This window comes from Coregonus clupeaformis, chromosome 17, assembly GCF_020615455.1.
Source record: "Coregonus clupeaformis isolate EN_2021a chromosome 17, ASM2061545v1, whole genome shotgun sequence".
In the NCBI taxonomy this organism is placed as follows: domain Eukaryota; kingdom Metazoa; phylum Chordata; class Actinopteri; order Salmoniformes; family Salmonidae; genus Coregonus; species Coregonus clupeaformis.
The window spans coordinates 13950647-13973011 of NC_059208.1; the positions used below are offsets into that span (position 1 = coordinate 13950647).

General features: G+C 44.5%; 1 pseudogene; it reads right to left on the bottom strand.

Annotated features, from left to right (window-relative positions):
- LOC123481045 overlaps positions 1-21776 on the bottom strand; it is a 101002-nt pseudogene extending 79226 nt beyond the window's left edge.
- Between the last annotated feature and the right edge of the window lie 589 nt (positions 21777-22365).

Below are 22365 nucleotides of genomic sequence, written 5' to 3' on the forward strand. Positions count from 1 at the left end.
GCACTCCACCAATCAGGCCTTTATGGTAGTGTGGCCAAACGGAAGCCACTCCTCAGGAAAAGGCACATGACAGCCCACTTGGAGTTTGCCAAAAGGCACCTAAAGACTCTCAGACCATGAGAGTCTCTGGTCTGATGAAACCAAGATTGAACTCTTTGGCCTGAGTGCCAAGCTCTGTGTGGGAAGCGGCATGGAGGGAGAGAGAGAGAGAGAGAGAGAGAGAGCAGAGAGAGATGACTCAAGTAGCCAAGTAAACTATAAAAATGACGTTGCACACTGCGTATCACATTTAATAAACCAAACACCTCTCCTCCAGATGTAACATGAAGCGGTGTCAGATCAGTTGGTTCAGCTATTGAGACTGACCCTGTGGAGAACTGAACACTTCCCCCAGCATGGACTCAACAAGCCCAGTAGCTTAAAGACTACATGACACTATGAGACCTCTCTAAAACGAGACTGGATATTTACTGACACCAAACAAAATGCAAGCGTCCCAAATGGCATCCTAATCCCTACATAGGGCGCTACTTTTGACCAGAGGGAATAGGGAATAGGGTGACATTTGGGACGCAACCCATGTCTGGTGATGTAATGCCAGATGTTTGAGGATGCATTGAAGTCCCTCATTATTGAAGTCCCTAGTTAAACATTCAGGGAACAACGGCCTGATTGTCAGTATGTCTAGGCTATATGGGAAGGGTTCAATATGACTAGGCTATATGGGAAGGGTTCAATATGTCTAGCCTATATGGGAAGGGTTCAATATGTCTAGGCTATATGGGAAGGGTTGAATATGTCTAGGCTATATGGGAAGGGTTCAATATGTCTAGCCTATATGGGAAGGGTTCAATATGTCTAGGCTATATGGGAAGGGTTCAATATGTCTAGGCTATATGGGAAGGGTTCAATATGTCTAGGCTATATGGGAAGGGTTGAATATGTCTAGGCTATATGGGAAGGGGTTCAATATGTCTAGCCTATATGGGAAGGGTTCAATATGTCTAGGCTATATGGGAAGGGTTCAATATGTCTAGGCTATATGGGAAGGGTTCAATATGTCTAGCCTATATGGGAAGGGTTCAATATGTCTAGGCTATATGGGAAGGGTTCAATATGTCTAGGCTATATGGGAAGGGTTCAATATGTCTAGGCTATATGGGAAGGGTTCAATATGTCTAGGCTATATGGGAAGGGTTCAATATGTCTAGGCTATATGGGAAGGGTTCAATATGTCTAGGCTATATGGGAAGGGTTCAATATGTCTAGGCTATATGGGAAGGGTTCAATATGTCTAGGCTATATGGGAAGGGTTCAATATGTCTAGGCTATATGGGAAGGGTTGAATATGTCTAGGCTATATGGGAAGGGTTCAATATGACTAGGCTATATGGGAAGGGTTCAATATGTCTAGGCTATATGGGAAGGGTTCAATATGTCTAGGCTATATGGGAAGGGTTCAATATGTCTAGGCTATATGGGAAGGGTTCAATATGTCTAGGCTATATGGGAAGGGTTCAATATGACTAGGCTATATGGGAAGGGTTCAATATGTCTAGGCTATATGGGAAGGGTTCAATATGTCTAGGCTATATGGGAAGGGTTCAATATGTCTAGGCTATATGGGAAGGGTTCAATATGTCTAGGCTATATGGGAAGGGTTCAATATGTCTAGGCTATATGGGAAGGGTTCAATATGTCTAGGCTATATGGGAAGGGTTCAATATGTCTAGGCTATATGGGAAGGGTTCAATATGTCTAGGCTATATGGGAAGGGTTCAATATGACTAGGCTATATGGGAAGGGTTCAATATGTCTAGGCTATATGGGAAGGGTTCAATATGTCTAGGCTATATGGGAATGGTTGAATATGTCTAGGCTATATGGGAAGGGTTCAATATGTCTAGGCTATATGGGAAGGGTTCAATATGTCTAGGCTATATGGGAAGGGTTGAATATGTCTAGGCTATATGGGAAGGGTTCAATATGTCTAGGCTATATGGGAAGGGTTCAATATGTCTAGACTATATGGGAAGGGTTCAATATGTCTAGGCTATATGGGAAGGGTTGAATATGTCTAGGCTATATGGGAAGGGTTCAATATGTCTAGGCTATATGGGAAGGGTTCAATATGTCTAGGCTATATGGGAAGGGTTCAATATGTCTAGGCTATATGGGAAGGGTTCAATATGTCTAGGCTATATGGGAAGGGTTCAATATGACTAGGCTATATGGGAAGGGTTCAATATGACTAGCCTATATGGGAAGGGTTCAATATGTCTAGGCTATATGGGAAGGGTTCAATATGTCTAGGCTATATGGGAAGGGTTGAATATGTCTAGGCTATATGGGAAGGGTTCAATATGTCTAGGCTATATGGGAAGGGTTCAATATGTCTAGGCTATATGGGAAGGGTTCAATATGTCTAGGCTATATGGGAAGGGTTCAATATGTCTAGCCTATATGGGAAGGGTTCAATATGTCTAGGCTATATGGGAAGGGTTCAATATGTCTAGGCTATATGGGAAGGGTTCAATATGTCTAGGCTATATGGGAAGGGTTCAATATGACTAGCCTATATGGGAAGGGTTCAATATGTCTAGGCTATATGGGAAGGGTTCAATATGACTAGGCTATATGGGAAGGGTTCAATATGTCTAGGCTATATGGGAAGGGTTCAATATGTCTAGGCTATATGGGAAGGGTTCAATATGTCTAGGCTATATGGGAAGGGTTCAATATGTCTAGGCTATATGGGAAGGGTTCAATATGTCTAGGCTATATGGGAAGGGTTCAATATGTCTAGGCTATATGGGAAGGGTTCAATATGACTAGCCTATATGGGAAGGGTTCAATATGTCTAGGCTATATGGGAAGGGTTCAATATGTCTAGGCTATATGGGAAGGGTTGAATATGTCTAGGCTATATGGGAAGGGTTCAATATGTCTAGGCTATATGGGAAGGGTTCAATATGTCTAGGCTATATGGGAAGGGTTCAATATGTCTAGGCTATATGGGAAGGGTTCAATATGTCTAGGCTATATGGGAAGGGTTCAATATGTCTAGGCTATATGGGAAGGGTTGAATATGTCTAGGCTATATGGGAAGGGGTTGAATATGTCTAGGCTATATGGGAAGGGTTCAATATGTCTAGGCTATATGGGAAGGGTTCAATATGTCTAGGCTATATGGGAAGGGTTGAATATGTCTAGGCTATATGGGAAGGGTTCAATATGTCTAGGCTATATGGGAAGGGTTCAATATGTCTAGGCTATATGGGAAGGGTTCAATATGTCTAGGCTATATGGGAAGGGTTCAATATGTCTAGGCTATATGGGAAGGGTTCAATATGTCTAGGCTATATGGGAAGGGTTGAATATGTCTAGGCTATATGGGAAGGGTTCAATATGTCTAGGCTATATGGGAAGGGTTCAATATGTCTAGGCTATATGGGAAGGGTTCAATATGTCTAGGCTATATGGGAAGGGTTCAATATGTCTAGGCTATATGGGAAGGGTTCAATATGTCTAGGCTATATGGGAAGGGTTGAATATGTCTAGGCTATATGGGAAGGGTTGAATATGTCTAGGCTATATGGGAAGGGTTGAATATGTCTAGGCTATATGGGAAGGGTTCAATATGTCTAGGCTATATGGGAAGGGTTCAATATGTCTAGGCTATATGGGAAGGGTTCAATATGTCTAGGCTATATGGGAAGGGTTCAATATGTCTAGGCTATATGGGAAGGGTTCAATATGTCTAGGCTATATGGGAAGGGTTCAATATGACTAGGCTATATGGGAAGGGTTCAATATGTCTAGGCTATATGGGAAGGGTTCAATATGTCTAGGCTATATGGGAAGGGTTCAATATGACTAGGCTATATGGGAAGGGTTCAATATGTCTAGGCTATATGGGAAGGGTTCAATATGTCTAGGCTATATGGGAAGGGTTCAATATGACTAGGCTATATGGGAAGGGTTGAATATGTCTAGGCTATATGGGAAGGGTTCAATATGTCTAGGCTATATGGGAAGGGTTCAATATGTCTAGGCTATATGGGAAGGGTTCAATATGACTAGGCTATATGGGAAGGGTTCAATATGTCTAGGCTATATGGGAAGGGTTCAATATGTCTAGGGCTATATGGGAATGGTTGAATATGTCTAGGCTATATGGGAAGGGGTTGAATATGTCTAGGCTATATGGGAAGGGTTGAATATGTCTAGGCTATATGGGAAGGGTTCAATATGTCTAGGCTATATGGGAAGGGTTCAATATGTCTAGGCTATATGGGAAGGGTTCAATATGTCTAGGCTATATGGGAAGGGTTCAATATGTCTAGGCTATATGGGAATGGTTGAATATGTCTAGGCTATATGGGAAGGGTTGAATATGTCTAGGCTATATGGGAAGGGTTCAATATGTCTAGGCTATATGGGAAGGGTTGAATATGTCTAGGCTATATGGGAAGGGTTCAATATGTCTAGGCTATATGGGAAGGGTTCAATATGTCTAGGCTATATGGGAAGGGTTGAATATGTCTAGGCTATATGGGAAGGGTTCAATATGTCTAGGCTATATGGGAAGGGTTCAATATGTCTAGGCTATATGGGAAGGGTTCAATATGTCTAGGCTATATGGGAAGGGTTGAATATGTCTAGGCTATATGGGAAGGGTTCAATATGTCTAGGCTATATGGGAAGGGTTCAATATGTCTAGGCTATATGGGAAGGGTTCAATATGTCTAGGCTATATGGGAAGGGTTCAATATGTCTAGGCTATATGGGAAGGGTTCAATATGTCTAGGCTATATGGGAAGGGTTCAATATGTCTAGGCTATATGGGAAGGGTTCAATATGTCTAGGCTATATGGGAAGGGTTCAATATGTCTAGGACTAGGCTATATGTTACACACCATAGATTATCAAAAGGAATTCAAACATGAAACTGCAGTGTGTGGGTACATTGGATATCCCCTTTCATTCATCTTGTCCAGAGTGAGCCAAGAAAGACACTATCCTTTGCATTAGCCATAATCTTGGGTCTGCATTACAGTTGTCTACAGTATATTTTGGTAAGACCATTAAACATTAAACAGGTTTGCATGTTGTTAAAAAGGACCCTGCAAAGCTTAATAAACATATATTTCACAAGCATTTCACTACATCCGCAATAACATCTGCTAAATATGTGTATGTGACCAATAAAATTTGATTTGATGAATCATAAACACATAGGGAAAGCCCAGTCCTCTGGAGGGGAAGGAAACACAGGAGATGTATTTTCCATCTCATTAAAATGTAATTTTATTGAGGAAAGAGGCAGGTCTGTAATCAAACATGTTAACAAATATCACATAAAACCTCTGGACAGATTAGCATGGTTGGTCAACATGGAAAAACCACATCTGAGAAATATTCACAAGACGGAATTCCCCAGAGCTCCATAGGATGATAAGCTAGTAGCTACTGCCTCTCTAAAGAATCACTTCGCCATCAGAAAGCAAAATTAGAGATGATTAACTAAATGAGAAAGCTAAATATCTGTCATTCTGGCTAATTTCCCCAACGGCTCCCTGCTGTCCATCGTCATTAGTTTGAGACAGCCTGTTGTCTGCACCACCTGGCGGAGTGAGTCACGACTCAGCGTGTACTGACTCTTCTTTCTCTCTCATCTACATGTCAACAGTTTACCACTGTGTACAAAAAAACAGCATGTACTGTCTCTTCATTCTGACTTTATAGAAACTATTCCTCCTTACATACACTATTGTACAATATGGTCCAATCCTCTCACACCTACAAGTCACCAGTTACCACCATGTGGATACAAGTCACCAGTTACCACCATGTAGATACAAGTCACCAGTTACCACCATGTAGATACAAGTCACCAGTTACCACCATGTAGACACTGTAGATACAAGTCACCAGTCACCACCGTGTAGATACAAGTCACCAGTTACCACCATGTACAGTGGGGAAAAAAAGTATTTAGTAAGCCACCAATTGTGCAAGTTCTCCCACTTAAAAAGATGAGAGAGGCCTGTAATTTTCATCATAGGTACACGTCAACTATGACAGACAAATTGAGAAAAAAATCCAGAAACTCACATTGTAGGATTTTTAATGAATTTATTTGCAAATGATGGTGGAAAATAAGTATTTGTTATATACCCTTTGTTGGCAATGACACAGGTCAAACGTTTTCTGTAAGTCTTCACAAGGTTTTCACACACTGTTGCTGGTATTTTGGCCCATTCCTCCATGCAGATCTCCTCTAGAGCAGTGATGTTTTGGGGCTGTCGCTGGGCAACACAGACTTTCAACTCCCTCCAAAGATTTTCTATGGGGTTGAGATCTCGAGACTTCTTACGAAGCCACTCCTTCGTTGCCCGGGCGGTGTGTTTGGGATCATTGTCATGCTGAAAGACCCAGCCACGTTTCATCTTCAATGCCCTTGCTGATGGAAGGAGGTTTTCACTCAAAATCTCACGATACATGGCCCCATTCATTCTTTCCTTTACACGGATCAGTCGTCCTGGTCCCTTTGCAGAAAAACAGCCCCAAAGCATGATGTTTCCACCCCCATGCTTCACACTAGGTATGGTGTTCTTTGGATGCAACTCAGCATTCTTTGTCCTCCAAACACGACGAGTTGAGTTTTTACCAAAAATATATATTTTGGTTTCATCTGACCATATAACATTCTCCCAATCCTCTTCTGGATCATCCAAATGCACTCTAGCAAACTTCAGACGGGCCTGGACATGTACTGGCTTAAGCAGGGGGACACGTCTGGCACTGCAGGATTTGAGTCCCTGGCGGCGTAGTGTGTTACTGATGGTAGGCTTTGTTACTTTGGTCCCAGCTCTCTACAGGTCATTCACTAGGTCACCCCGTGTGGTTCTGGGATTTTTGCTCACCATTCTTGTGATCATTTTGACCCCACGGGGTGAGATCTTGTGTGGAGCCCCAGATCGAGGGAGATTATCAGTGGTCTTGTATGTCTTCCATTTCCTAATAATTGCTCCCACAGTTGATTTCTTCAAACCAAGCTGCTTACCTATTGCAGATTCAGTCTTCCCAGCCTGGTGCAGGTCTACAATTTTGTTTCTGGTGTCCTTTGACAGCTCTTTGGTCTTGGCCATAGTGGAGTTTGGAGTGTGACTGTTTGAGGTTGTGGACAGGTGTCTTTTATACTGACAACAAGTTCAAACAGGTTCCATTAATACAGGTAACGAGCGGAGGACAGAGGAGCTCTTAAAGAAGAATACTTATTTTCCACCATAATTTGCTAATAAAATTCATAAAAAATCCTACAATGTGATTTTCTGGATTTTTTCCCCTCATTTTGTCTGTCATAGTTTACGTGTACCTATGATGAAAATTACAGGCCTCTCTCATCTTTTTAAGTGGGAGAACTTGCACAATTGGTGGCTGACTAAATACTTTTTTTCCCCACTGTAGATAAAAGTCACCAGTTACCACCATGTAGACACTGTAGATACAAGTCACCAGTTACCACCATGTAGATACAAGTCACCAGTTAACACCATGTAGACACTGTAGATACAAGTCACCAGTTACCACCATGTAGATACAAGTCACCAGTTACCACCATGTAGATACAAGTCACCAGTTACCACCATGTAGATACAAGTCACCAGTTACCACCATGTAGATACAAGTCACCAGTTAACACCATGTAGACACTGTAGATACAATACTGTGAGCCCAGAGAAAGGGAAAGTCACGCCAGGAGACTGAGGAGATCAAATATTTAACCTGAAACTGAAAGCTGCCAGCATGGTTCCAATTAAGAGGCAGTGCCAAGCGAGAGAGAGACGCAGCGAGACTGACTGAAGAGACACACACACAGAGAGAGAGAGAGAGCGAGAGAGCGAGAGAGCGAGAGAGCGAGAGAGCGAGAGAGCGAGAGAGCGAGAGAGCGAGAGAGCGAGAGAGCGAGAGAGCGAGAGAGCGAGAGAGCGAGAGAGCGAGAGAGCGAGAGAGCGAGAGAGAGAGAGAGAGAGAGAGAGAGAGAGAGAGGCGAGAGAGACGAGAGCGGGAGGACAGAGAGCGAGGACAGAGAGGACAGAGACAGAGATCGACAGAGAGAGATGGACAGAGAGAGAGATGGACAGAGATGGACAGAGACAGAGAGGACAGAGACAGAGAGGACAGAGAGAGACAGAGAGAGACGAGAGAGAGAGGCCATTGAATGACGTTAGTCTGGTAGAAGTATTTATAGAGGAGAAGTTTAATCCTGGGCATTGGCTAAACTAAGCCCTGATGATGTGTTACTGCAGGCCAACCTGTTCACTCTCCAACCAACCCCCTCTGGATAGAGCTGGGCAATGGTGGGCAGTGGAGCTGGCAGAAGGGCAGACGGGCGGACAGGGAGAAAGGCAGACGGGATAGACGGGGAGAAAGGCAGACGGGATAGACAGGGAGAAAGGCAGACGGGATAGACGGGGAGAAAGGCAGACGGGATAGACGGGGAGAAAGGCAGACGGGATAGACGGGGAGAAAGGCAGACGGGATAGACGGGGAGAAAGGCAGACGGGATAGACGGGGAGAAAGGCAGACGGGATAGACGGGGAGAAAGGCAGACGGGATAGACAGGGAGAAAGGCAGACGGGATAGACGGGGAGAAAGGCAGACGGGATAGACGGGGAGAAAGGCAGACGGGATAGACGGGGAGAAAGGCAGACGAGGGATAGACGGGGAGAAAGGCAGGCGGGATAGACGGGGGAGAAAGGCAGACGGGATAGACGGGGGAGAAAGGCAGACGGGATAGACGGGGAGAAAGGCAGACGGGATAGACGGGGAGAAAGGCAGACGGGATAGACAGGGAGAAAGGCAGACGGGATAGACGGGGAGAAAGGCAGACGGGATAGACGGGGAGAAAGGCAGACGGGATAGACGGGGAGAAAGACAGACGGGATAGACGGGGAAAAAGGCAGACAGATGGGAAGAAAGGTAGGCAAGCATGAATGCAGACAGACCAATAGAAAGGCAGGCAGGGTTGGGGTAGCTGCAGGGATTGTTTCTGTCTTCCAAGCAGAGCAGTGCTAGTGCTAACAACATGCCACCGCTGAGCAACTACAGGTAACTGTGGGCATTGGAGCAGGCAGACGGGGAGAAAAGCAGGCTTGATAGGATCTTGTTGCTAGTTGTCACGACACCAACATTTTGACATCGATACCGATACCAGGTTTAGTATCACGAAACTCAATACCATTCACATACATACACAGTCAGTTCGAGGCTCGAGCAAAGATGACCTTGACTGGGAGAGAAGTGAGGGAGAATTACGGCTGGGACAATCCCAGTATTGCGATACTCGTTAGTATCGTGGCAAGGAAACAAAACACAAAGTGGATTTTACTTCTTTAGAAAAACAGCCCTAATGTTGGAAACAAACATCATTATGTTGTCATCCAGAGTCACATGTTTATTTTCCAAGCTATAGCACACAATTGTTACATACAGCAGGTTTTTAAAGGACAAAAGAGTTTGGTCTACTTCGTGGTGACATTTTTGCCATGTAAAAAATATTGCGATACTGGTATCGTCCTGGCCCTAGAGAGAACGGTGCCGCACCACTCTTTATACTTCTATAGGTCCATTCTTCAGCTAGGACTACGGTACACCGGCGGGAGCTCTCCAGTACATTAGGTGGCAGTAATGCGCCATAACGGTGGATGCCAACCGCCGATAAACCCCACAGAAGAGGCAGGGGTGACTACACTAGTAGCTAGGACTCCAGTACACAGCAGGCGGGATAGGTAGCTAGCTGGCTAATGATACCTAGGACACCAGTAGACGGTGTCCTCCACCCCAACCTGTCAGGCACTGTTTTCCCGTAGTTCTGTTAACGACGGCGAGGCCAGTTGTTCGGCAAGTGGGAGCGAAGGACACCGTGTGCTAGCTAGCTAACTAGGACTAAGGTACACAGCAGGCGGGAAATGTAGCTAGCTAGCACACCAGTAGAGTGTACTTCGACGCCACCTGTCGGGCACCGTTTTCCCACAGTTCTGTTAACGACAGTGAGGGCAGGTGTTCGGCAGGCATTAGCAAAGGACACTGGGTGCCAGCTAGCTAGTTCGGAACCAATGGGATGCTTTTTTTTGTGAGAATCAGCTTTAAAAATCAGCAATATTATGGATTATGGTTTGCATATTATCCCAAACAAGATACTGGGTAGTGAATTTATTTTAGCTTCAACTGTAAGTTAACAAGTGAAATTAGCCTACAAAGCTGCAAGCTACCAGTATCTCGCCTGTAATGGACAGAAGTACCGAAACAAAAAAATCCTAGTACCAAACCGTTTTTTTCTTGTTCAAGTATCTTCTGCATCAGATAAATGTCAGAAAGAGGATAATTTATCTGACCTAACTTTCCACCAATTCCTAGCTTAACCCCAGCCAGCCCACTGTCAGGCTGTTTGAAAATGTAGACGTGAAACTCAATATATGGTGGATATATGCAATGCTCATCATTCCCCAGAGGAATGTCAGGGTTCTCCGTCCGTCCGTCCGTCCGTCCGTCCGTGTGGCCTAACATCAGTCTCTGTGTGAGGAGAGAGACTGTGTCCAGAGAGATGAAAGGAGAGCGCTCAGACAGTTGAATTGTAGACAGCAAACGTCCCCAGAGAACTCATTTGTTGCTCATGTCTATCGTAATTTCATTGATACAGGTGCTCTGTTCTGTTCCAGATACAGTATCTACAGCCCTATCCCCTCTATTGGATGATTGATACAGGTGCTCTGTTCTGTTCCAGATACAGTATCTACAGCCCTATCCCCTCTATTGGATGATTGATACAGGTGCTCTGTTCTGTTCCAGATACAGTATCTACAGCCCTATCCCCTCTATTGGATGATTGATACAGGTGCTCTGTTCTGTTCCAGATACAGTATCTACAGCCCTATCCCCTCTATTGGATGCTTTTTAGACTGGGCAGTTTTGCGTCCCAAATGGCACCTATCCCCTGCATCGTGTATGCAATGCTCATCACTTTCCCAGAGGAATGTCATGCGTGTTTGTGTGTTGTGTGTTGTGTGTGTGTCTGTTGTGTTGTGTTGTGTATATGTTGTGTGTGTGTGTTGTGTATATGTTGTGTGTGTGTGTTGTGTCTGTGTGTGTGTGTGTGTGTGTCACTCGCTATAGCCCTCTAGGCAGCTAGACTAGTCTGTCAGTCCACAGTTCTCATTACCACATACAGCCTCCTGGGAATGAAGTACCTTCACTTCAGACTGTTTCTATATTAAGGGAATGAAGTACCTTCACTTCAGACTGTTTCTATATTAAGGGAATGAAGTACCTTCACTTCAGACTGTTTCTATATTAAGGGAATGAAGTACCTTCACTTCAGACTGTTTCTATATTAAGGGAATGAAGTACCTTCACTTCAGACTGTTTCTATATTAAGGGAATGAAGTACCTTCACTTCAGACTGTTTCTATATTAAGGGAATGAAGTACCTTCACTTCAGGCTGTTTCTATATTAAGGGAATGAAGAACCTTCACTTCAGACTATGGTTTCTATATTAAGGGAATGAAGTACCTTCACTTCAGACTATGGTTTCTATATTAAGGGAATGCAGTACCTTCACTTCAGACTATGGTTTCTATATTAAGGGAATGAAGTACCTTCACTTCAGACTGTTTCTATATTAAGGGAATGAAGTACCTTCACTTCAGACTGTTTCTATATTAAGGGAATGAAGTACCTTCACTTCAGACTGTTTCTATATTAAGGGAATGAAGTACCTTCACTTCAGACTGTTTCTATATTAAGGGAATGAAGTACCTTCACTTCAGACTGTTTCTATATTAAGGGAATGAAGTACCTTCACTTCAGGCTGTTTCTATATTAAGGGAATGAAGAACCTTCACTTCAGACTATGGTTTCTATATTAAGGGAATGAAGTACCTTCACTTCAGACTATGGTTTCTATATTAAGGGAATGCAGTACCTTCACTTCAGACTATGGTTTCTATATTAAGGGAATGAAGTACCTTCACATCAGACTGTTTCTATATTAAGGGAATCCAGTACCTTCACTTCAGACTGTTTCTATATTAAGGGAATGAAGTACATTCACTTCAGACTATTGTTTCCATATTAAGTATATCAATATTCTGAATCTCTCTCAGTATTGCTCAATAGGCTACTTCAATCTCAGAAGAAATTAAACATATACACAAGTCAAAAAAGTACAAGAGACGAGTGGACCAACCTATCATTCAGGTACGCATCAGGATGTATAAGCCTAATCATAATAATAATAATAATAATAACAATAATGACTTATTCAATGGTTATTACAAAGTTCTAACATGGTCATTACTATCAGAGGCTGAACCCATGCAGGCTGGCAATAACTTCCTTATTGTCAGAGAGAGGAAAGCTGGCCACCACAGTGAGGGAGAAACATGACTTCCACCTAGTCAAACCAGACTGCGCAGTCTCTCTCCGTCTGACCCAGTCTCTAGCTAGCAAACCATGACTGTGTCCCAAATGGCACCCTAGTCCCGTTATAGTGCACTACTTTTGACCAGGGTAAATAGTGCACTATATAGGGAATAGGGTGCCATTTGGGATGCAAAACAGGTCTGCCTCATAATGGTCCCTCTGAATCTGTGTTTCTTTGCAAAGGACGTCTGAGCAAATGTTTGAACACAAATGTGAATGTATGTTCTGTTGACATTCGGTATGAAATGCATTGACGCTGCATGGGCCACACCACATGGGAATAATAAACAGGTTTATATTATCGTAAAGGTTATCTCCTGAGAGTCACTCCAAGGTTGTAGGCTACTGGTATATTCAGTCATAGAACTCTTTTCTGACCAACCATTTCTCTGTTATGGAGGCCTCTTCATTGCAGGGTGAACATTAACCTGAATCTGTTGATATTCTTGGCAATTACAGTAGTTGGACTGCTGAACATAGCCTGAGTCCGAGATCTGTGCTGCTCTCTCGTCAACTCCCTGTCAATCATTGTTTGGCGTGACAATGACATAGGAGTTGGCAAGATATCAGATTTGGGCCTAGCTATACTGAACATATGTAAGCCTACAATAGTCATTCTGGCGAAGAGGTGGTATCAGTGCAAAAAAGAAAACCTTTAATCCATGAAGTACTTTCCAGGTCCACTGTGTGTGTCCATACAGAGCTAACGGTTTGGGCACGCTAGCCTGAGCCAGCTTTAAGGATTCCCATTGAGAAACAACATCTTACAGAGGATTGGAAGAACTTTGAAGTGATTAGACAGGTAATATGTCCAGGCATGTATAAACCAAAGCCCAGTTGCATCACATACGCTTACAACTCCCCAGAGCCAAAATAACATATTGTACCGATAGTATGGATACAGAAATGGTACATCTATAAATAAATGTATACAGCGTCGGATAAAGATTCCAGAGTGGAAAACAAAGAAAACTCTAATAAATTCTTCAACGTGAGCGCTAGCAGCATTTCACATGAAGTCATTTAGCATCTGTACAACAAGCTCTGCATTTATCCCAATGGAGAGCCTCTGGCTAAGATGACTTCACTTCAGCAGGGTAGTGGAGGTATAGAGCCCCACAGTGGAGGTGTCATAATACCCATAAAACCTAGCGGTCAAACAGGGAAATGGTTCCGATCGTTTTTTCCACCATTAATATTTCCCATAGCGGATTTTAGAAACACTAAAAATAAGGGCTGTGTTTCGTGTAGGCTTACCCTGACGGGACGTTTTGATAACCGTGTAAATCTCTCTCGGACAATAGTCATATGCATATGCAGATGCATCTTAGCTGCCCTGGACACAGATGACAGGTAGATGCCTACTGATCGATTTGCTGTCACCTGCCCAACTCTGTCACCAACTCTGTCACCTGACCAACTCTGTCACCTGACCAACTCTGTCACCTGACCAACTCTGTCACCTGACCAACTCTGTCACCTGACCAACTCTGTCACCTGACCAACTCTGTCACCTGACCAACTCTGTCACCTGACCAACTCTGTCACCTGACCAACTCTGTCACCTGACCAACTCTGTCACCTGACCAACTCTGTCACCTGACCAACTCTGTCACCTCAATGCAGATGAAGTAAGAAATAGAAAGTGGAAGCAGCTTCTTTTTGGACAATTGAGAATGAGACACAATTCTGGATTTAGGAAACTGTTGGGGCTCAACCCAAGGAGACTTGATGAAGACCTAGGCCTAAGTGGTTGAAATATTGTCACCGATAGAGACACAGGAGAGCATAGATTGCAGTGTGCAGATTCTCTTTTTAGCCTATCATTTGGAGCTCACACCCGACCATAGGGTTGTGATGGCGACTCACTGCCAGGATAAAGCTGAGCTGCAGCCCAAGTTGAAAAGGAGGTAAAGGAGCCATTTTTAGAGTATTGAGATGCAGCCAACTAAGTTTAGGGAACTGTTGGGGCTCAAACTAAACAGACGGGTTCTGGTGGTGACTCGTTGCACAGCCAAAGTAAAGTTGAGCTGCAGATCATTTGTTTTGGTACTGTCCATTTGCAGCTTGTTTTTGGACACAGGTCCAGGAATGGCTGAAGGATTGCAATATTTACCTGGAGCTAACCCTGCAGATAGCACTACTGGGTGATCTGAAAAGTCATAGTCAATTGATCAATGGTTTTAGCAAAGATGTTTATTTTAAATTTACAATCTGTAGAAACAATGAGAATAGAAGGGTTCAGAACTTTTGTGAACACTGTACAGCTGAAAAATATATGGCAAATATAAATGCAATATGGATGGTGTTAAGAGATAGATGGGAGGTGTTGAATGGAGCTGAAGGATGGGACTAATAACATCAACTAATAACAACAAGATAGCTAATGTAAAGCATACTGTGTCCATAATAAGTATATAGGTTTTAGGTTAAGAGCTTTTGTGAAAGAGCACAGTTAAAAATATATGGTATATTGAAGCAAACCGGATGGACATCATGAAAATGATTGGAGAGGTTGAGGGTAGAGGAAGTTCAGGAGTAAAAACAAACAAAATAGAATTATTGTAAAATTGACTGTGTCCATAAAATGTATATAGTATGTATAAACTGGAAGTAGAGGCCTAAGCATTGTTGTTCACTAGTTTACTCCAATTAGGGAAGGGGTGGTGGGGTTGGAAAGTAATAAAGGGAAATATATATTTAAAAAGGATATGTATATAAATGTATGTTTATGTATGTGTGTGTATGTATATGTACACTACCGTTCAAAAGTTTGGGGTCACTTAGAAATGTCCTTGTTTTCGAAAGAAAACCCTTTTGCAATTATGTTAGCACAGCTGAAAACTGTTGTGCTGATTAAAGAAGCAAAAAAACTGGCCTTCTTGAGACTAGTTGAGTATCTGGAGCATCAGCAATTGTGGGTCGATTACAAGCTCAAAATGACCAGAAACAAATAACTTTCTTCTGAAACTCGTCAGTCTATTCTTTTTCTGAGAAATGAAGGCTATTCCATGCGAGAAATTGCCAAGAAACTGAAGATCTCGTAAAACGCTGTGTACTACTCCCTTCACAGAACAGCGCAGACTGGCTCTAACCAGAATAGAAAGAGGAGTGGGAGGCCCCGGTGCACAACTGAGCAAGAGGACAAATACATTAGAGTGTCTAGTTTGAGAAACAGACGCCTCACAGGTCCTCAACTGGCAGCTTCATTAAATAGTACCCGCAAAACACCAGTCTCAATGTCAACAGTGAAGAGGCGACTCCGGGATGCTGACCTTCTAGGCAGAGTTGCAAAGAAAAAGCCATCTCAGACTGGCCAATAAAAATAAAAGATTAAGATGGGCAAAAGAACACAGACACTGGACTTTTTCTATATCCACAGTAAAACAAGTCCTATATCGACATAACCTGAAAGGCCGCTCAGCAAGGAAGAAGGCACTGCTCCAAAACCGCCATAAAAAAGCCAGACTACGGTTTGCAACTGCACATGGGGACAAAGATCGTACTATTTGGGGAAATGTCCTCTGGTCTGATGAAACAAAAATAGAACTGTTTGGCCATAATGACCATAGTTATGTTTGGAGGAAAAAGGGGGTACTTACAAGCCGAAGAACACCATCCCAACCGTGAAGCACGGGGGTGGCAGCATCATGCTGTGGGGGTGCTTTGCTGCAGGAGGGAATGGTGCACTTCACAAAATAGATGGCATCATAAGGAAGGAAAATTATGTGGATATATTGAAGCAACATCTCAAGACATCAGTCAGGAAGTTAAAGCTTGGTTGCAAATGGGTCTTCCAAATGTACAATGACCCCAAGCATACTTCCAAAGTTGTGGCAAAATGGCTTAAGGACAACAAAGTCAAGGTATTGGAGTGGCCATCACAAAGCCCTGACCTCAATCCTATAGAAAATGTGTGGGCAGAACTGAAAAAGCGTGTGGGAGCAAGGAGGCCTACAAACCTGACTCAGTTACACCAGCTCTGTCAGGAGGAATGGGCCAAAATTCACCAACTTATTGTGGAAAGCTTGTGGAAGGCTACCCGAAACGTTTGACCCAAGTTAAACAATTTAAAGGCAATGCTACCAAATACTAATTGAGTGTATGTAAACTTCTGACCCACTGGGAATGTGATAAAATAAATACAAGCTTAAATAAATCATTCTCTCTACTATTATTCTGACATTTCACATTCTTAATGTGCCTACAGGGTAGATCTCCTTGTTGTGATATATATGGGTCGGTCTCTACAGGGTAAATGTCCTTGTTGTGATATATATGGGTTGGTCTCTACAGGGTAAATTTCCTTGTTGTGATATATATGGGACGGTCTATACAGGGTAGATTTCCTTGTTGTGATATATATGGGTCGGTGTCTACAGGGTAGATTTCCTTGTTGTGACATATATGGGTCGGTGTCTACAGGGTAGATTTCCTCATTGTGATATATATGGGTTGGTGCCTACAGGGTAGATCTCCTTGTTGTCGGCTAATCTGTGTGGACAGAAAGCATAGTAGGTCCTCAGCTGATCCACAACAAAGGGCAGACAACGTTCCTTCCTGTGAAGGCAGGGTTGATAGTGGGGTCACACACCCATCCAGCCACACACAAACAGGCACCCAGCCACACACAAACAGGCACCCAGACAGACTAGAGCCCTGCATGAATTTTAAGCCTGAACCCTACCCAGGCCCTACACTAACCAGGCCCGATTGCTTCTGCCAAATTTAAGGCCCTGTCCGAAATAACTTCCTTCATTAGTTAATCCATTAGCTGCTTCTCTCGGTCGGTCACTTCCTCCCTGCGCGCAGCTCGCTCTGCATGCACTCTGCTCACGGCACTCTGAGTCTGAGTATCCATAGCAACATATCCGCTTGTGCTGCTCTGCTCAACGAAGAGACATGAGAGCAGTCAGCTGTTAGTTACTTTGTCACTTTAAAAACTCTGACAAAACTCAAGGAACATTATTATTTTCTGCTAGATAATCTCTCGTCTTATATTTGAAGTTGAGGTTGAAGCGCTTCTGACACCATGTTATGATCTTAGTCAGATATGGCTGTACTGCACAGCAGAGCACGAGCAAATGGCTCAGCTTCAAAATGTTAGTGATCAATTTAGTGATACCCGAGCCCTGCCCGTACCCTAGTTATTGATTTAAAAAAATAACAGGCCCTGCCTGGCCCTAACCCGATGTATAATGTCGGAGCCCGTCGGGCTGGAGTAGGAGAGCTCTAAGCCACCCTACCCCACCCACCGACACACAGCGCCACCAGAGTCAGAAAGTTTAAACAGGACGTGGGAGGCATTCCAGGGGCCATGGTCTGCATCCCAAATAGCACCCTATATAGTGCACTACTTTTGGCCAGAGACCTATGAGCCCTGGTCAAAAGTAGTGTACTAAATAGGGAGTAGGGAGCCATTTGGGACGAACTCACAGAGTGGGGCCTGCTGCTGGGAAATGACTGGGTCAACAGTGGGAGAGAGGCTTTCCCTGCTGTCACCAGGACATTGTACCCAGACTACCCCACTAATCCATCAATGAGCCACAGTCCAACACACAGGGCAGGGCTGTGCTCATTAGGCATCTAACGCAACGAAAACAGACTCAAACAGGGGAGGCACTAACAGGACCTCGTCCAATAAAGCTTGTTTTGTTTTAAAGTTGAGGTTTCAAAACATTGTGCCCTGATGAATGTGTGGCAGCTGAGCCGACAGTCACCAGTAACAACAGTACTGCAGGGTCTGGAGGACAGGGAGCCCACTGACTAAACAGTTTATTCAGCACATTTAGCCTGTTTAAATGCCAGGGAAGGGACCTGGGCTTCCTGAACATGGCTATTCAGAAGGGTTTGACCTCGGAGCAGCAGGAACAATATGCAGTAGCTCTGTGACTGACTGACTGATACTGGACTGTCTGTGCCTGACTGACTGACTGTGCCTGACTGACTGACTGACTGTGCCTGACTGACTGACTGTCTGTGCCTGACTGACTGACTGTGCCTGACTGACTGACTGACTGTGCCTGACTGACTGACTGTCTGTGCCTGACTGACTGACTGTGCCTGACTGACTGACTGTGCCTGACTGACTGACTGTCTGACTGTGCCTGACTGTGCCTGACTGACTGACTGTGCCTGACTGACTGACTGACTGTGCCTGACTGACTGACTGTGCCTGACTGACTGACTGTCTGACTGTGCCTGACTGACTGACTGTGCCTGACTGACTGTCTGACTGTGACTGACTGACTGACTGACTGTGCCTGACTGACTGACTGACTGACTGTGCCTGACTGACTGACTGTCTGACTGACTGACTGACTGACTGTGCCTGACTGACTGACTGACTGTGCCTGACTGACTGACTGTCTGACTGTGCCTGACTGACTGACTGACTGACTGACTGACTGTGACTGACTGACTGTGACTGACTGACTGAGCCTGACTGACTGACTGTGCCTGACTGACTGACTGACTGTGCCTGACTGACTGACTGAGCCTGACTGACTGACTGTGCCTGACTGCCTGACTGACTGACTGAGCCTGACTGACTGACTGTGCCTGACTGACTGACTGACTGACTGTGCCTGACTGACTGACTGAGCCTGACTGACTGACTGTGCCTGACTGCCTGACTGACTGACTGAGCCTGACTGACTGACTGTGCCTGACTGACTGACTGACTGTGCCTGACTGACTGACTGACTGTGACTGACTGACTGACTGTGCCTGACTGACTGACTGTGCCTGACTGACTGACTGACTGTGACTGACTGACTGACTGTGCCTGACTGACTGACTGTGCCTGACTGACTGACTGACTGTGCCTGACTGACTGACTGACTGACTGTGCCTGACTGACTGACTGTGCCTGACTGACTGACTGTGCCTGACTGACTGACTGTGCCTGACTGACTGACTGTCTGTCTGTGACTGACTGTGACTGACTGACTGACACTAGACTCAAATCAAATCAAATGTTATTTGCCACATGCGCCGAATACAACAGGTGTTGACCTTCCAGTGAAATGCTTCCTGACAAGCCCTTAACCAACAATGCAGTTTTAAGACAAACTGTGACTGAAATTTGCAGCACCATCAGACAGAGGTGGAGATTCTAGATGTTGACTGGAGATTAGACCCATCTGGTTCAACACTGTTCTTGTCATTTTCATTGTCAATATGACCTGAAACAAGCTGGAGAGTATCACTGCTATAAACAAGCTGGAGAGTATCACTGCTATTCAATTCTATTAGTGAGGGTTGTGTCAATATCAACTGAATTAATAAGTCCCCTTGTGTCCTAACAAGTCCAGGCAAAACTGATCCATTGAAGTGTACCACGCCAGCCATACACCAATGCCAGTGAGTGATGTCACACTGCCACCCTCACACCTGTACCTGAAAAATCAAGTGACAGACATCTAGATACAGGACATGACAATAGTAATGTACTTACTTGTCATACTCAGCATTGTCACGGTCACAGCGGGCATCCTGGTGCTTCTGCCAGTCTTTCCCGTGTTTACATGTGGTGAGCAGCACCATGTCCTCAGAGTTATGGACATGATGTAATGCATTCCTCGTATCTGATCCGATTCCAGTGAGGTATCGTTTCCCCTTGAACACAAGCATGTACTTCCTGTAAGGTGGGATAGCGTTGTATTTTAAATAGCCCCTCTCCCCTCCAGTCCTGGGGTGCTCTTTCCCGAAAAGAGGGATGGAGACGTCAAAATTCGGTCTGAAGTTCTCGGTGCTGATGCTTGCCTTGGCCAGCATTGCCCGTCCAAAGTCGAAGCCAGGATCTTCCGTGTAGTCGGGCCATGTCCCAGAGTAGAGGTTGAAGACGAGGTGGTTCTTTCCGTTATTCCACAGATGCAAGTTCTGGACTTTAGTTCTGAGGTTGTGAACATACTGTGGAGACAGCGTGTCCCTGTCTAGAGTGTCCAAACTCAGGACGAACAGACAAGCCTGTCCCGGGTCAGACGTATAGAACCTGGAAGCCTCAATGGAGGATAAGATATTCTGATAACTCTCTGACATCTTCTCTCCTTTATGCTGCGGGTAAATGTAAACTTTAAATTGGTTGGTTTTGCACAAGGAAAAATCAAAGCAGGAGTCCATCCTGCAACGTTTCCCATTATAAACTTCCGAAATAACATCCCTCTTCTGCCGTGGCGATATGTGAACGTTGTACTCCTCGGTCTCCATTTGGTCCCAGGGGCTGAACGGCTGCAGGGGTCCCGAGAAGTGGGGCCACTGGGGGCTCCCGTGGTATCCACGGAGGCTGCGGTCATCACGCCGGTTGTTGCTTCTGAATAGCGGGGCTTGCACCCCTCCGAAGTACAACAACAGAATGAGACACGCGCCGGCGGAGAACAGAATTAAGTACCGTTTTTTGGCCTGCATGTGTCCTTCGATCAGGGTCGAGATGTTTAGTAAATCCAACGCGCCCCGATGAAGTTTCGCTCCTCTCACCACTACTTCCAGTTGAAGGGCTGCGCCATCTTCCTCCAGCCTGAAAGTGTTTAGTGCTCACCACCTTCTGATTCCTTTCCCCAAGCCGACGATTGATCCAGCGCATGTGGGCGATTTATAACGATCATTTACTTCTCCCCTTGTCAATAGTTATGGCTAGCAGTGGCTATCTTCCAACACTGAAGAGTAGGCTACCTCCCTGGTAAATTAGGGATTGAAGAGGCACCCTGACCTTACATTTCTTTAGGCTATTAGCGGATTCATCTTCAGTGTTCCATCTTCTGCCATATGAAAAGGAAACAGGCCTTTTCACTTACATTGAAAGCCAGAGTCTTCTTGTTCTTGCCTTGTAACCTAACGTTATAGTAGTAACGTTTCACAACCACAATTGACTAGCCTAGCTAGCTACACAGGGCGACAAGAATGTAGCCAACTTGGCTAGCTTGCCCAAACATCCAGAGATTTAGGACTCACATTAGACCGTTCCATGTTGGACTACTCCATGGTCTGAACGAACGATATAACTGAATGTTGGAGGGTACCAAGCCAGCTATCTAGCCTTCTGGTCCATATGAAGTTCTGCAGTTCAATAAATAGTTGAAAGCAATTCGACTTAGGTGCATTCACAACCCTCTCTCTGATTTACTCTCCCAGTCCAAGGAAAGAAAACTCCGTCTCTTGAAGCGTCGGAAATTATTGTTAGACATTCAGGAACATTAAAGAAACATATCCGTAAATTCCTTTGTTTTGGAAGCCAATTTTAAAATGTTTCGCTAGTTGTTCTGAACATCACACAGAGGCACTCCAATCCCACGGCTGATGATGTGACGTTCTTCCATAATGCACTGGGCTTTTTGATTGGTTCGCGTCATATCCGAAACAGGCGGGGCTTCCGCATCCATTCACAACTAGAGACTCGCCACTGATAGAACACGAGCACCAGGAGCGGTATAGCAACCTAATGGTGCCGTTTTTGCAGAGATGCAGGGTTTCTCTATTGCATTGCTGTTATTTTCCATATATCTCATTTTACAGCACATTTTGGTTTGACCTGTCTAACAAACACACATGTATGGGCTCCCGAGTGGCGCAGCGGTCTAAGGCACTGCATCTCAGTGCTTGAGGCGTCACTACAGACCACCTGGTTTGATTCCAGGCTGTATCACAACCGGCCTGATTGAGAGTCCCATAGGGCGGCGCACAATTGGCCCAGCGTCGTCCCGGTTTGGCCGGTGTAGGCCGTCATTGTAAATATAAATGTGTTCTTAACTGACTTGCCTAGTTAAATAAAGGTTAAATATACATATATATATATATAACTCATTTTCATTCATTCACATGATGATAGAATTTAGAGTCTAGGCCTACATTCTCATATATTCTTTATGCAACTACAG